General features: G+C 38.3%; 1 long non-coding RNA gene across 2 annotated transcripts; it reads left to right on the forward strand.

The window, feature by feature from the left end:
• Positions 1-12128: 12128 nt before the first annotated feature.
• LOC149179043 (uncharacterized) lies at positions 12129-13396 on the forward strand. 2 transcript variants are annotated; one of them, XR_016258893.1, is made up of 3 exons: positions 12129-12987; positions 13158-13190; positions 13321-13396. It is a non-coding gene; the product is annotated as an uncharacterized LOC149179043 (long non-coding RNA). The 2 variants fall into 2 exon arrangements; XR_016258892.1 differs by having other exon boundaries at positions 13153-13190; positions 13321-13393.
• Positions 13397-13834: the final 438 nt, after the last annotated feature.

Raw genomic sequence — 13834 nt, forward strand, 5'->3', positions numbered from 1 at the left:
CTCCTCCTATGGTTGCTTCCGAAGCATAAAGTTGGGTAGAATAAACCTCATCTTCTTCCTCCTCCTCCAACTATAAAGGTAAATCATGCTCTAGAGAAGGTTGAGCAGGAGGGTATAAGACTAATTGCTTGGACATATGCCCATTCTTGATGGTCATATTCCCAACTCTGCAGCTAATGTAAGCATTAGGTATGGCCAACCATGGCCTCCCAAGGATGAGAGGGTAACTAGTAAGCTTAGCCTTAGGTTGGAGAACTAGAAAATCTACAGGGTACTCCGAGGAGTCAATGGAGACCATCACATCCTCGACAATTCCCTCAGGGGTGACTGTGGAACGGTCTGAAAGTCGCAAAACTGTTGTGGTCTTCCTCAATGACCCTTAGAGGTTGAGCTTGAGCATGGTGTGCTTGGTCATCACATTAATGGCAGCCCCAATATTAATCAGAGTGTGTGGGACAATGGTACCATTGATGTGCACATCTACTACAGGGCTTCTAGGGTCCAAATATTTTGGACATATTACCTGCCCCAGCATTAAGTCAGACAACTGTCCAATGACATTAATGGTAGGGGCATCCCTTTTTCTTCTTCCTGGATGCTTGAAGCACTTCTCCTTAATCAACTTATTGTAAATGGGAACATATTTGATTGCTTGGAGAAGAGGGATCTTTACACATAGACTTTTCAATTCTCCCAGAAGTTCAGTTTCTTCTAGGTAGGCTGGAGTGGTTGGGTTAATCTCTCAGGAAAGGGTGGATTTACTTTAAGGTTGCTTTCCTCTCTTTCTTCCTCAACCTCCCCATGTGGAGAGGGAGGTTGGTTGTCTGGGAGAATTCTCCCAGATCTTAGGTTGATCTCCTGGATTTCTATAGCATAAGCTGGGTATGATGTCTCTCCACTGTATACTTGTTGAGCCTGCCTATGTTTTGGGTTTGGATTTGGCTAGGAAAGCATCTGGGGTTGCTTGGGTGGAGCAGAGTGCAGGAGTTGTGGTTGGGTAGGTGGTGGAGGCAATAGGGCTGGAACATTGTTGAATTGGGGCCTCCACTCGTGGAGTGGGGTATTCCACTAATGTTGTGGCTGAACATAAGGTTGAAATGACTGGCTGGCTAGCTAGGAATGATACTAAAATGTATAGTACCAAGGAGGGGGTGTAGACCAGGAAAGATGAGTAGGGGGTCCCCAAGAAGGTATAGATGTGGTTTGGTTGGGGTTGTAATATGCATGGGATGACCCTTGCATACCCTACTGGTATGGTCTAGGCCCATGAGGTCTCCTTTGGTTGATGTAGCAAAGCTACTCAGTGACCCCTTCAGCTCCTTGATATACATCTTTGAGTCCAGGTAAAGAAGGGCACTTGTCTGTGGAGTGGTTTTCTTCACAGACTGAGCAAATCTTAATACAGTTTAATGGACATTCGTTCCTAGGATGCCTCCTGGTGCATCTAGGACAAAAGATGGCCAAGGCTCTCTCTGCTTCCTCTTGCTTCCTTTTGATGTTCATGGTGTCCAATTGCAAGGCAAGGTTTTGCAGCATATCACTTTTGAAATCTTCCAACATATTTCCAATTTCACCCTTGATGGATAAGTTGGAGGATGATGTACTAGCCATAGCTTGAATACCCCTACCCTTTTTCCTGGCTTCCCTATAATGGTTTCTAAAGATAGTATTGATATCCTCATAGGGTAATTGGTAGATATCTCCTCCTGCTAGCATGTGTAAGGTATCTAGAAGATCTTCCCTTACTCCTCTAGGTAGGACCAGCTTAGTGACTTAGGGTCAAGTGTGCACCTGGCCCTTTTGTAACTGAGCTAGAATCTTTCTTCATAGTCTTCTAAGGATTCATCCTGGCCTATGGTCATCCTAAAAATCTCTTCTTTAGTGTCCTTTGACCTACAATAGTCCCTATATTTGTTGTTAAAAACTTGCTACATCTGAGCCCAAGTTGTGATGCTATCTCTAGGTAAACCCATGAACTGACGCAATGATGCATCCTTGAGTGTAAATGGAAACAATTTTAACTTTTTCTCATCATCTGTATAGTCATAGGTTCGTCATATAACATCAAACTCAAATAGGAAAGTGTCAGGGTCCTCTGTGGTCAGGCCATGGAAATGAGCACCTGGCACTTTTGTAACTGAGCTGGAATCTTTCTTCATAGTCTTCTAGGGATTCATCCTGGCTTATGGTCATCCTAAAAATCTCTTCTTTAGTAACCTTTGACCTACAGTAGTCCCTATATTTGTTGTTAAAAATTTGCTGCATCTAAGCCCAAGTTGTGATGCTATCTCGGCGCACGAGAAACTACTTACCGCTTCGAAACCCGCTCCATCATTTCCGCATGTTTTCTTCCCGCGATATGATCTCTGCCATCCATCCTCCGGTTAATCTTTTCCGTACATCTCTTGACTTAATCCTCGCGATAAGATCTCAGCCGTTCATCTGCTTTGTTACCCTGTTCATCCATCCATTGACTTAATCCTCGCGATAAGATCTCCACTGTTCATCTGCTTCATTACCCTGTTCGTCCATCCATTCAATTAATTCCTCGCGATACGATCTCCGCCATTCATCTGCTTCATTACCGTGTTCATTCACCTATTCACTAAATCACCCGTGATAAGATTTCTATCGTTCATCCTATTCATTAACCCCATTCATCCATTTATTCGCTTAAGCCCCCGCGATAAGATCTCCATCGTCCATCTTCTATTCGTTGATTGATCCGATGGTCCCTATGCACTACTGCGTCCTTATGTCCTCCTTTCACCAATTTTGATCTCTGACTGCTTTTTCCGCTTGAAAACCAAGTTATCTTAGTTTCCTCGCTTACTCCTTCATCTTGTTTTGATGCCCTTTACTTCTGCAACTTAGATAGCAGCATTAGGTTAATGATTGATTTAGCAATTCTGTTTAGCATAACTATTTAATTGGTTAATTAGGTTATGGTGTGGTTTAGCATTACATGCTATTTTCTTCATTACTGCAGTAGAGGAGCTCTCCCTTAGAATAGATTTTCTCTTCTTCCATCAAAGAATTAAGCTTCTTCTGACCCTATAGAAGTCTGGCTTGGAACCCTTGGGGTCTCTTGCCAGATGAACAATGACAACAGGCAGGACCTTCACTTTTACTTATGCATATAGCACTATCACCTCCAAGTTTGTACGAACCCTGGGTTGATAAGTAAAGGTGGTAGCCCTGGGAGTTGTAGCATTCTTGTTGCAATACCTAGGCTCATCAGTAACTCAACCCAAGCTAAGGAAACATGAGAACCAACCAAAACAAAAAAAGGAAATAAATCCACAATCACCATGGCTATCTAGGAAATGGCAAGGTTACGCAAATCCACTGTCAATATCGACCATCCTCCATGACAATGACATATCATGACCAATAAACCACATGCATATGCCATGCATGCAAAAACTAGTGCGGAAAACATACATGCAACTCGGTACCTGCAAGAAAAACCCGTTGTAGCTTCGGATCCCAATGTCCTCTTGCACTTTCCTGGTCTTCCTTTTCCTTCTTGCTCCAAAATTCCAAGTGTTCCACACCCTCCAAGAGTGCTCCAAGAAAACTCTAAGTATCCAAGAGTATGTGAGAGAGAGAATAATGAGAGAGCTCCAAAACTAAAATAACAAAAGTCTATGTACTGATCCTCAGAAGCCTTTTTATGAATGAGGCCTCTATTTTCTTCATTTTCCATTATTTTCCTCCTCACATGCAATATGTGACCTTTTCTCCTAATTTCCATTATTTTCATAAATAAATGTGCCAAAAATGCCATTTTTTCTTTCCAAAGCCCTAGCCATTGCCTTTGCCAATTTCCTTAGCCATTAAGAACCTAATGAACACCCACACTAGGATGACTTGCTCAACATTCAACTTGGAATAAGTGTCCCATCAACCGTGGTTATTATTTTTCCTTTATTAACTTTTATTACATGGAATTTTCACTAGGGATATTACACTGATCTCCCTAGATCCTGAAGCACTAGCTTCCATAGAGTTGCTCCCTCTGAAACTAGACTCCCTTTGAGTCTCAATCTCCACGTGGGAAATCTCTCTTCTCCTCAATCTACCAATACTAATGATCATAACTCCTTTTGTGTCGCTAAACATTTTCTCATTGTTCTACCCACTAGAAACCTTTTTTCTCCATTAAGAATTCTGCACATAATGTCTTCTAGATCTGCCCTAAACTAGAGCTCCATCAATCTACAAGGACAACTTTGAATTCTTCTCTTGTATTGTGATTTCATCTCTGATACCATGTAGAAATTGCTATGAATCTAGCTCCAATACCATGTGGAAATTCCTTGTAGGTTCAAACTACTAATTGTAATATGCTAAAACAATAGACTTGAATCTACTCTACTCATCATCAGAAACAATTAAACGACCGCGAAATCATGAAGCATATAAGAGAAAGAATTAAATCAACACATTACACAATGATTTCTTTGGGAAAGCCACAACTAAAAACCCCTACTATATGTATATTGCATTAGTTAGAAAATATGAGATTATTACAACGCTTTTCTCAAGCCTGAGAAACCTTTGCACTATCTATATCTGTCTCACTGCTTCCTAGGTTGACTTTGAAAAACACTTAGCCAATTTCCCCGCCTTCCAAACTCCTACTTCATTGCGATGTTCACTGAGGAATTAGGCCCTTATTTAATAGAATTTTTCCTCCATTTGATTGCGCAGTTCCTTTTGGTTCTTCCTTTGCTTGCATGCACCATTTGTATAATTCAGATGATTATACAACTGATAGTACATTGCCCCTGAACTCCAATCTCAACTCGGTCTTTCTCTGATCTGACATGCATGAGTTAATTATGAGTGAATCTTCAATTTATTGGTTAATCATTATAGGCAACACCACACTACACTTCAGGCAACACCACATTGTACTTCAGGCATCACCACACTGCACTTTAGGCAACAACAAACTACACTTCTGGTAGCACTACACTCGACTGCAGACAACACCCCACTGGACTTCATGCAGCACCACAATCCACTGCAGGCAACACCACACTACTAGACCTCTCACTAGTTCCTCCGGCAGTTGGAACTAGTTTAATTGACTTTAACTCAGTTAGACTAAATTAATTAACTACAACTCAAAATAAACTCAACCAGGGCTCTTATAATGTAGGAGACGCTCTACATGACTCTAGTTAGATCCTCGACTTGAATTAACTGAGCCAACTAAGTTAAATTAATTTATTTAACTAATACAAGTTGTCATGAGATGTGGAATTACTATTTTATTCCCAATATAATTCAAGGACAAAATTAAATCATGATATTTCTTGATGCTATTTTCAACAGACATAAGAAGGGATCACTTATCAAGGGGAATCATTTACAAAAAGACACAAAGAAGAAGAAGTCCTATTGATCTAGAAGGAGGGTTACTACATCAAGTTTATATCCAATACCTCATTATCTCAAGAAGGATCAAGCTCTCATTGAAGAAAGGAAGAATAAAGCTCTTGTTGAAGGCTCTCTAGTGCACTTCATCATCTTAAAGAAAAGGAAGCATCAAGGAAACTTGGGATCATCATTCAATCTTTGAAGTTATTCGAAGACAACATTGGCGAAGGCATATTAGAAGTCATCATTCTAAGGCATATTTGAAGTCTCCTTGAAGGTATTGAAAGCATCAAGATAGTTGGAGACATCATCAAAAGGAAAGACTCTTGGTTGACAAGTAAGTATAATATTTTTTTCTATGTTTCAATATGCAAATCATATGGCTACGTTTTGTAAGGAAAGAAACAAACTCGTTGGATCAACAAACTTCCTTGCATGGAAGAAGAGGATAGACTTGGCACTCGCAAAAAATGAAGTCATGGAATATGTCCTTGGTGAAGTAGTTGTACCAGACAAAGAGAAGACTCATGAGTTAGAAAAATACAAGGAGAGAGAAGTAATGACACAAAGAATCATTGTTGAATCTATAAAAGATCATCTTGTTCCCTTTGTGGTTGATTTGAAGACAACCAAGGCTATGTATGATAAGTTGGTAAAGTTATACTCTATAAGCACAACAGGTCAAAAGATTTCCTCAAGGCATCAACTATATAGAATAAGGAAGTCAAAGGATGAAGACATGGCCACTTATCTCATGAAGATATCACACATAAGGGATCAATTGCAAGGGCTTGGGGAAATTATTTCAGATTTTGAAATGACCATTTGTGTATTAAATGCTTTGCCACCTAATTGGAGAAGTTTTGGAACTAGTATCTACTCTAAGAAGGATACTACACTATTTGATGAGTTATGGGCTCAATGTATCTTGGAAGAATCCAGGATCAAGGTAAAGGATGACACCGAATCAAATGAAAAGTCTCAAGCCTTTATTGCAATGTCTAATAAATTGAAGAAAGGGTAGTTTGGAAAGTCCAAGAAAAATACATATATGTACGAGGTTCAATGCTTTGGATTCAATGAGTATGGACACTTTAAGAGGGATTGTCCAATCAAGAAAGATAACAAAAGAAAGGAAAGAAGTGAAGCCCATATAGCAGAAGAAAAGGGAGAACTTGAGAAGAAACCGAAAGGGGAAGATCCCAAGGATCTTATTATTGAAGGAAGCTCCATCTACATTGGGTTCTTTATTAAAATTGTATTTCTTTTATTAAGTAGAAAGCAGAGTAGCATGCATTGTTACATTCTCTAGAAGGAGTCTTGATTTTTGTAAAAGCATGGCATCATAGATAAAAGAATACGAGAGTAGAGAAATTATAATATACTTGATTAATTGCTTTGGGAAAGATCATCTAGTTTAAAAAGAATGAGAATATTTGAACCATATTGCATATTATTAATGTCATGTTAGATGTAGTCATTTTGCAAAGAGGGATCAATGAGATCCTATAAAAACCATAATTTTGGAAGGTTCTTGGTAAGAGCATTGTGAGATGACTAGTATATTTTCCATTTAGTATGGAAACAATACTTCTGAAGGATGAAGGAATGCAGATGGTCAAATTGTTGTATCAAGGGCATAATGAAGGTATTTCTACTCCTGGGAAAAGACCTATGTTCGACAAGTACAAGAAGCAAGCTCGTTCAAGAAAGGATGGCTAGATGATTGTATGGAAGTAAAGGTATGCATATTTTAAGTAACTCTTCTCTAGGGTAAGGTTCATATCTACAAGAACCTTAAAAAAAGAGTTGGATATAAAAGTGTGCTCGGTAAGTCTTTCATATGGCTACATGATGTTTGAAATAAGAAATTTGATATGCTTTTGAATGGATGGAGATCAAGATTCTCTCACAAGATTGCATGGCATAAATATTGATGAAAATCAAGTATAGTCTCTGGAAGAAAGAAAGGGAGTTAACAATGACAACTCCAAGGAATATGTTGTACCTTGGTAATCAAGTTCGATCCATGGGCACCCTGATTAAAATGAATGCTTGGAGAAAAAATATTATGGAGATGGATTATGTGAAAGAATGTTGATCTCAAAGGATTTAAGTAAGAGGCCATCATGATAAGGTAAGTATAATATTAATATTTTGATTTTGGTTATCTGGCTAACATATCATTTTGCTACCTTGAAAGATGTTGTAGAAATAAATAATGACAGTGGAGGCAAGTTCAAATGTTGGTGTTAAAAACTTGATTCAAAGAACATATGAATTGAGTGATTTTTTTTGTTAATCCTTAAAGGACTGTGAACTCAAGATGTTTATATCATCATCTTGGAATTAGAAGGTAGCAGTGTAAGAAGATAACCTGATGTTCATGTTACTACATCAACAAAGATCACTTTCATGTTTAGAGGGAGCTATGACTAGCTTGAAGTTTAATAAGGCTCAATATAATGCCTCCATTGATGATGACCATAGAAAAGTGATATGCAAGATTGATGGCCTGAATCCTTTCACAATATCAAAGAAAGAAGATGGATCTACAACATATAGGAAGAAATAAAACTCAATATGATGATATACAAAGGAAAAAAGGAGCTATGCAGTTATCCCCATGAAGAACTGGTAGTTTATACACAACAAGGAAAAGACCTTTTAGCAGAGGTTTTTGCAGAAGCCCCTATAAAAATAGCCCAAAAATTCGTTTGTAGCGGAGGTGGGCGGGCGAATGTTTTTTGGACTGTGCGTCTAAAATCTACAAACGAACCGATGCTTTACTATCCATACAAGCACCGGTGCTACATATAACATGGTGCAACACAATTTTTTATTTTTATAAAAAAAAAAAAGAAAAAAAAGAAAAAAAAGAAAAAACATGATGCGCTAAATACCACAACGCATCAGTGCTTGAATCGTAGATAGCACCGATGTCCTTCATATAGTCAAACGTCTCGATGCATAGCACTAAGGACCATTGTTGTAGTGTTAAATTTTAGAAAAATGCGGTGCTATTTTCCAACAACTCTCTCGTGTGCTAAACTTATCAAAACGCCTCGGGGCATCTTCTAAAGCGCACTGCTAGGCGATTTTTAATTTCTAAAAAAAGAGTGGTGCTATAGTAAAAACACAACACTGGTACCATAGCTGTGTAGAAATGCCCCAAGTCGTCTCGATAAAAGCACCATGATATTTTTTAATTAAAAAAATGTGGTGCGTTTAGATATATCTAACACCAGTGTTGTTACAGAAATGCACCAAATGAGGGTTAAATAAATAAATAAATAAATAGCCCTCTCTAATTTAATTTTTATTTTTACCATCTACAGTGCGAGAGAGCTCTGAAGCACCAATGACACTCTTTCCACATGCAAGCACCCTGAAATCGATGATTCTCTTACTCACCATCCTTCCATATCGTGGTCACTGTTTGAGTTTCCAATTTTTTCAAACCATGCTAAAATTTGTTTTTCTCCATTACGTGTCCACAATGCCTCCCCGATGACCAAATGTCTAGGTAATGTCTATGTTTCTTTCTAATTTAATTTTTTAGAGGATTATAATTGAAAATTAGGTTGTGCCACAGTTGTTGAAAAAAATACACCGGGCGGTGCGCTCGATATGTTTGGCTCACACTGATAGTGGCGCACCCTGTAAATTTACAGGGTGCACTGCATTTCAGTGCGTGAACATAATGCACCAACGTTGTTATGGTGCGTTTTGTAAGTGAAAACGTACCGGGAAACAAGTGTGGCGCACCGCTGTCAAAAGTTAAATTTGTGAACCAACAACAGTGCACCATACTTATGTGCACACCAATATCGGTGTGGTTATAATTTAAAGCGCACTGACACCGATGCATGATTGTGTTTTGAGCGCACTGGTGATTTTGTTTTTTAAATTGAAATTTATGTTTCCATATTTATAAATACATGTTTCATTTAATAAATAAAAAATTATATTTTTAGGCCGATAGGCCTTCCTATTGAAACAGACTTTCGTCGTCCTTTTCAATCTCAGGTTGACACCTGGCATCCATATTCGGCGGGCTTCTGTTTATTCTCAGTGCCGAGAAATTTCGGGTTTTCGTTTCCTGTTTCGATTTCCTGTTGAACTCTGGCATGGTTTCTTACGGGAAAATTAAATTTTGTGGTCCACGTAACCCGCATTAGATGGCGCCAATTTGAAAACAACTATGGCCACCGGGTTTTCATAACAGGAGGACGAGGTTTTTGCGGAAAGGAGAACCAAAACAGTGAGCTTCTCTCCCTTCTGGCAGTGGGTTAGATTGCCGCTATGACCCCATTCTCCGGATGCAGTGGCAATTTCAACAGCTGGTGCCGCCATGATCGTATTGAGTGGCATTTCAGTTAGATCTGCCACAGCTGCCGGCGAGAAAATTGTAGGTTCCATTATAGAAATATTCATGATCGTATCGAGTCTATATGCTGGAAAGGTGCTCGTCCGTCATTGTATTTGGAGTCGGATAATTAGAAGAGGTGGGGTTCTTCTCACCTGCTTCTGGGAAAATTTGTAATGAGTAGAGGTTATTGACCTGTGATCGAAACTTGGCACCGTCGGCTTGCAACTCTGTTGCCCTCAATCTGTTGCGCTTTCGCTCTTGTTTTCCTCAAAATTATGTACGTTTCTTGCATTAATTCAAATTTCTAAGAGTCTCTCTTGTTCTTCAGTATGCATAGTTGTGGCTTTACGCCATTATATGATGCGTAAATTCCCTGTATGAAAGAAATTATAAGTGAATTCTAGTTTTTCTTTTGGCGTTCAGAGCTGCCTTTCGATTAAGCTTATTGAAGGTATTGCAGTCGTAACTATTTTGGAATATGAAGATAGGACGGGATATAATCTAGATGAATATTAACTATTTTGCAAGTAAATTTACTTTCTAGTAACATTTCGTCGAGTATTGGGTCTCTTAAACAGCTTACAGAGCTTAACTTGAAAGGAAATGATATTTCTGGTGAAATACCTATGCAAATGGGTGATCTCCAAAACCTCAGATACCTTGATCTATCCAGCAGTCAACTCAAGGGGAAAGTCCCTGCATCTTTAGCCAACCTTATGTTTAGTTTCCTAAATCTATCAAACAATCAACTGTCTGGAACAGTCCCCAGTAGCTTGAGTAAATTCAGAGAGGCATTTATAGGCAATCCCAAACTCTGTGGAGAAGATTTTCAAGATATCAAACCCTGTGTCAAGATATCAAAAACGATTCTACATCACCAAGCAATTCAACATCATTCACTCAAGGCAATTTCAAAGGAAGTAGAATATAAATTAAGGATCCATCTCTGCCTCCTGCAACACCAACGCGAAAGGCAAAAGTAAGTTTGTTTGTTTGGGCAGAAAGGAAAATGGCGAGCTGTACTGCAGGCCAGGTTATCAAATGCAAAGGTAACTACTTCAGTTCAGTTCAGTTCAGTGCAAGGAGTCATTGCCACATTCTTTTTATTTCATGTATATCATTTCATGGCAAAATTGATTTTCAGGGTTAAGCTGGATTTATGCAAACTGTATGTGTGCAATTTATGCTTCTTGAAATCTGATATATTTTGATTTGTACTTTTGTTACAGCTGCTATTGCATGGGGTGCAGGGGAGCTTCTGAAGATTGAAGAAGTGGAAGTGGCTCCTCCACAGGCAATGGAAGTGAGAATCAAAGTGCATTATACTGCCTTGTGTCATACAGACCTTTATTTCTGGGAAGCAAAGGTATGCTATGAATAATTATCATTAAACATCAAGTTTCTGGGAAGCAAACGTATGCTATGAATGCATTGGGTCAGGCTGTTTTCTTTTGTGAAAACAATAAATTGAAGTTTATTGGACACAAAATTATGCACCAGCATACATTTTTGTATGCGCACCTCCTAATTTGTGCAGCTACAATTATAACATGCATACATTTGTTCACTTATCAGAATGAATTGTGTTGTAAGAATATTTTCAATGACCTTGTTGTGAATGAATGTGGTACATGCTAAAAACAAGAAGAGTATGCTGCTGATGCTTCTGCTGGTGATTGATGGTTTTATCATTTAAACATTCTAGGTCTATGTTCTGTCCTATTCACTTTCTTGCTAACAAATATATCTTTCGGGCTATGTAATTGTGCAGCAACAGGACGGGATGGGGATTTCAGAAAATGAGTTCAATTTAGATGGGGTATCGACTGGATAATGTTCATGTCAATTGAAAAATGTTTGTACTATTATCCGAAGAGAAAGCCGGCCTTCCCACCCTCAAGTGAGTTGAGTGGCATATAGCCCCATGCTGCTCATTGCTCAACACAAACGTGACTTTATGCTTGCGCACTACAAAACAGTGGTAGCATTTCTGGATGAGTGTGGGGATCATCGTGGAAAGGCTTATGTGCAAATGTAGATGTAGTTGTATCATATTGTCTTGCACCTAGATTGGGTTAACAGTTAAAACTTCTTAGATATAATCTCATGACACATTTAAGAGGAATCTCACGCTCTTATGTGATTGCAAGTCATATTACTATGACATTTGGATTTGTTAGAGAAAATAAAAAGGCCGAAACAAATTGCAAATCCATTCAATTACAACAGGAATTTCACCTGGTTGAAACGGTGGAGTTGCTCTACACAAGTGTAGGCAACTGGAATTATCCAGCACTAAATAGCTGGCTTGCAACGGGTTGTACGTGCTGGTTTCATAGATTCATTTAAAAGAAATAACAATAATTTACAAAGTCAGGAACATGCCTGAGAAAACCATGTTAGATGAAAATATAGCAGAACAGCTGACCTTTGATTGCAATGGTGCCAATCTTGTAAAATTAGGGTTTACCCTATCCTTAGAGCACAATCCTGTACAATCTGAGTTTACCCTATTCTTAGAGCACAGGTGAACTAATTAACGTCTGTCTTCTTGTAATAAGGCAATTTGGAGCATGACCCAAGTCATCAAGATCGTTTTGCTACATTATCTTGATTATTCAGGATACCTAGAGGAATGGATGCATCTATGTTAACTTCTATTAACTTTGAACTAGCATTGTGTTGATCAGCCTTCTACAGTCTCTTCATAGTTGAAAACTACAATGAACATATATTGTCCTGCTCATTTCAGGTACCACAACCGGGATATGACAAGTTTGAGTATATCCCTGATATCATTAGAGACAGGTAAAATCGTAAGCAATACAGGAAGAGTTTCCATCAATAACGGAACTTGTCAATGGTCTGATGCAATTTTTGTAACTACAAGACTCGAGCAAGATGCAAAAACTGGGAATTATCATGAAAAAATGTACAACCTTGTTGTATCAACAGTACTGCCTATTTCTCATCTTTTACATACATTTTAATTCTTTTTAAATAATTGAATATTTACCATTATATTGACTTGAACACAAAAACATTAAAGCAATTCTGATTTGTTTTTCTTTTGTTTAAATATAATTTCTGCAACTTGTCAGGGCTCTTCTCGATTTGGTTTCCTTGGTGAAACAACCATCAACCTCGCAGATTCTGTAGGAGCCATCACTCCATTATCTGTTTCTCTGCCCCTTAAAAGCCCTATCACTGGTACTATTTTACATGTAAGTCATCCGGGGGTATACCTAAAGTTTTTCTCTCATCAGATTTTTAACAATAGCTATTTGTTGCTGTTTTATATTTTAATGAAAGTAAAAAAAGTTAAAAGAAAATTTTGAATTCAGCTATTTATACAAAATAAATAGTCTTATTACCTTGTTTGTTGGTAGGTTAGGAATCAGCGGATCAGCGAAAAAAATGGATGCAGGTAAAGATTTGATCTGTAGTTTGGTTGATATGGACCTGAAATACAAACAATTTTTTTCTCTGATAATCATCTGGCAAAACTGCTTCCTTTAAAGAGCTCTAGATACTTTCTTTTCTGACTGATTACATAGATATTTTGAGCAAGAAAAGGATGTCTTGGAAAGAGAGCATCATAACATGAATAATGAAGCTGCTGCTATGACCCTGATAAAAGTGCTATATTTTCTGAAGCGACAACAAATGGCCATGGCAGCGAACTAAGACCTCTAGGCTGATACAAATGGTTCCTATGTAAACATTCATACTCTATCATAAAATTGTATGTTGGAAGTTTGTGATAGCCAATAATGCTTTTGAATGATACTCTATAAAATGGTAAACATCAATAAGAAAGGTGCTAGTGGTTAGTTTGGACAATCTGGAAAAATTATGCGATAAGCTTTTTTACATCCTACACTGGCACTTGTGCATTCTTTTCTTAGCCTGTAAATTATGTTTGGTGCATATGGGAAAAATATTCATAATTCAATGGCCCTGCCACTATCTGGCATCTAATGAAGGCAGATCAAACAACTCGACTCGAAATCTGTTACAGGTCATGTTTGATGGTTGGCTATTCCAAGACATCAAAGTGAAATGTTGGCC

The sequence above is a fragment of the Pinus tabuliformis genome, chromosome 4_1, assembly GCF_031772625.1.
Source record: "Pinus tabuliformis cultivar Carrire ecotype Pingquan chromosome 4_1, CPIR1, whole genome shotgun sequence".
NCBI classification, from domain to species: Eukaryota; Viridiplantae; Streptophyta; class Pinopsida; order Pinales; family Pinaceae; genus Pinus; species Pinus tabuliformis.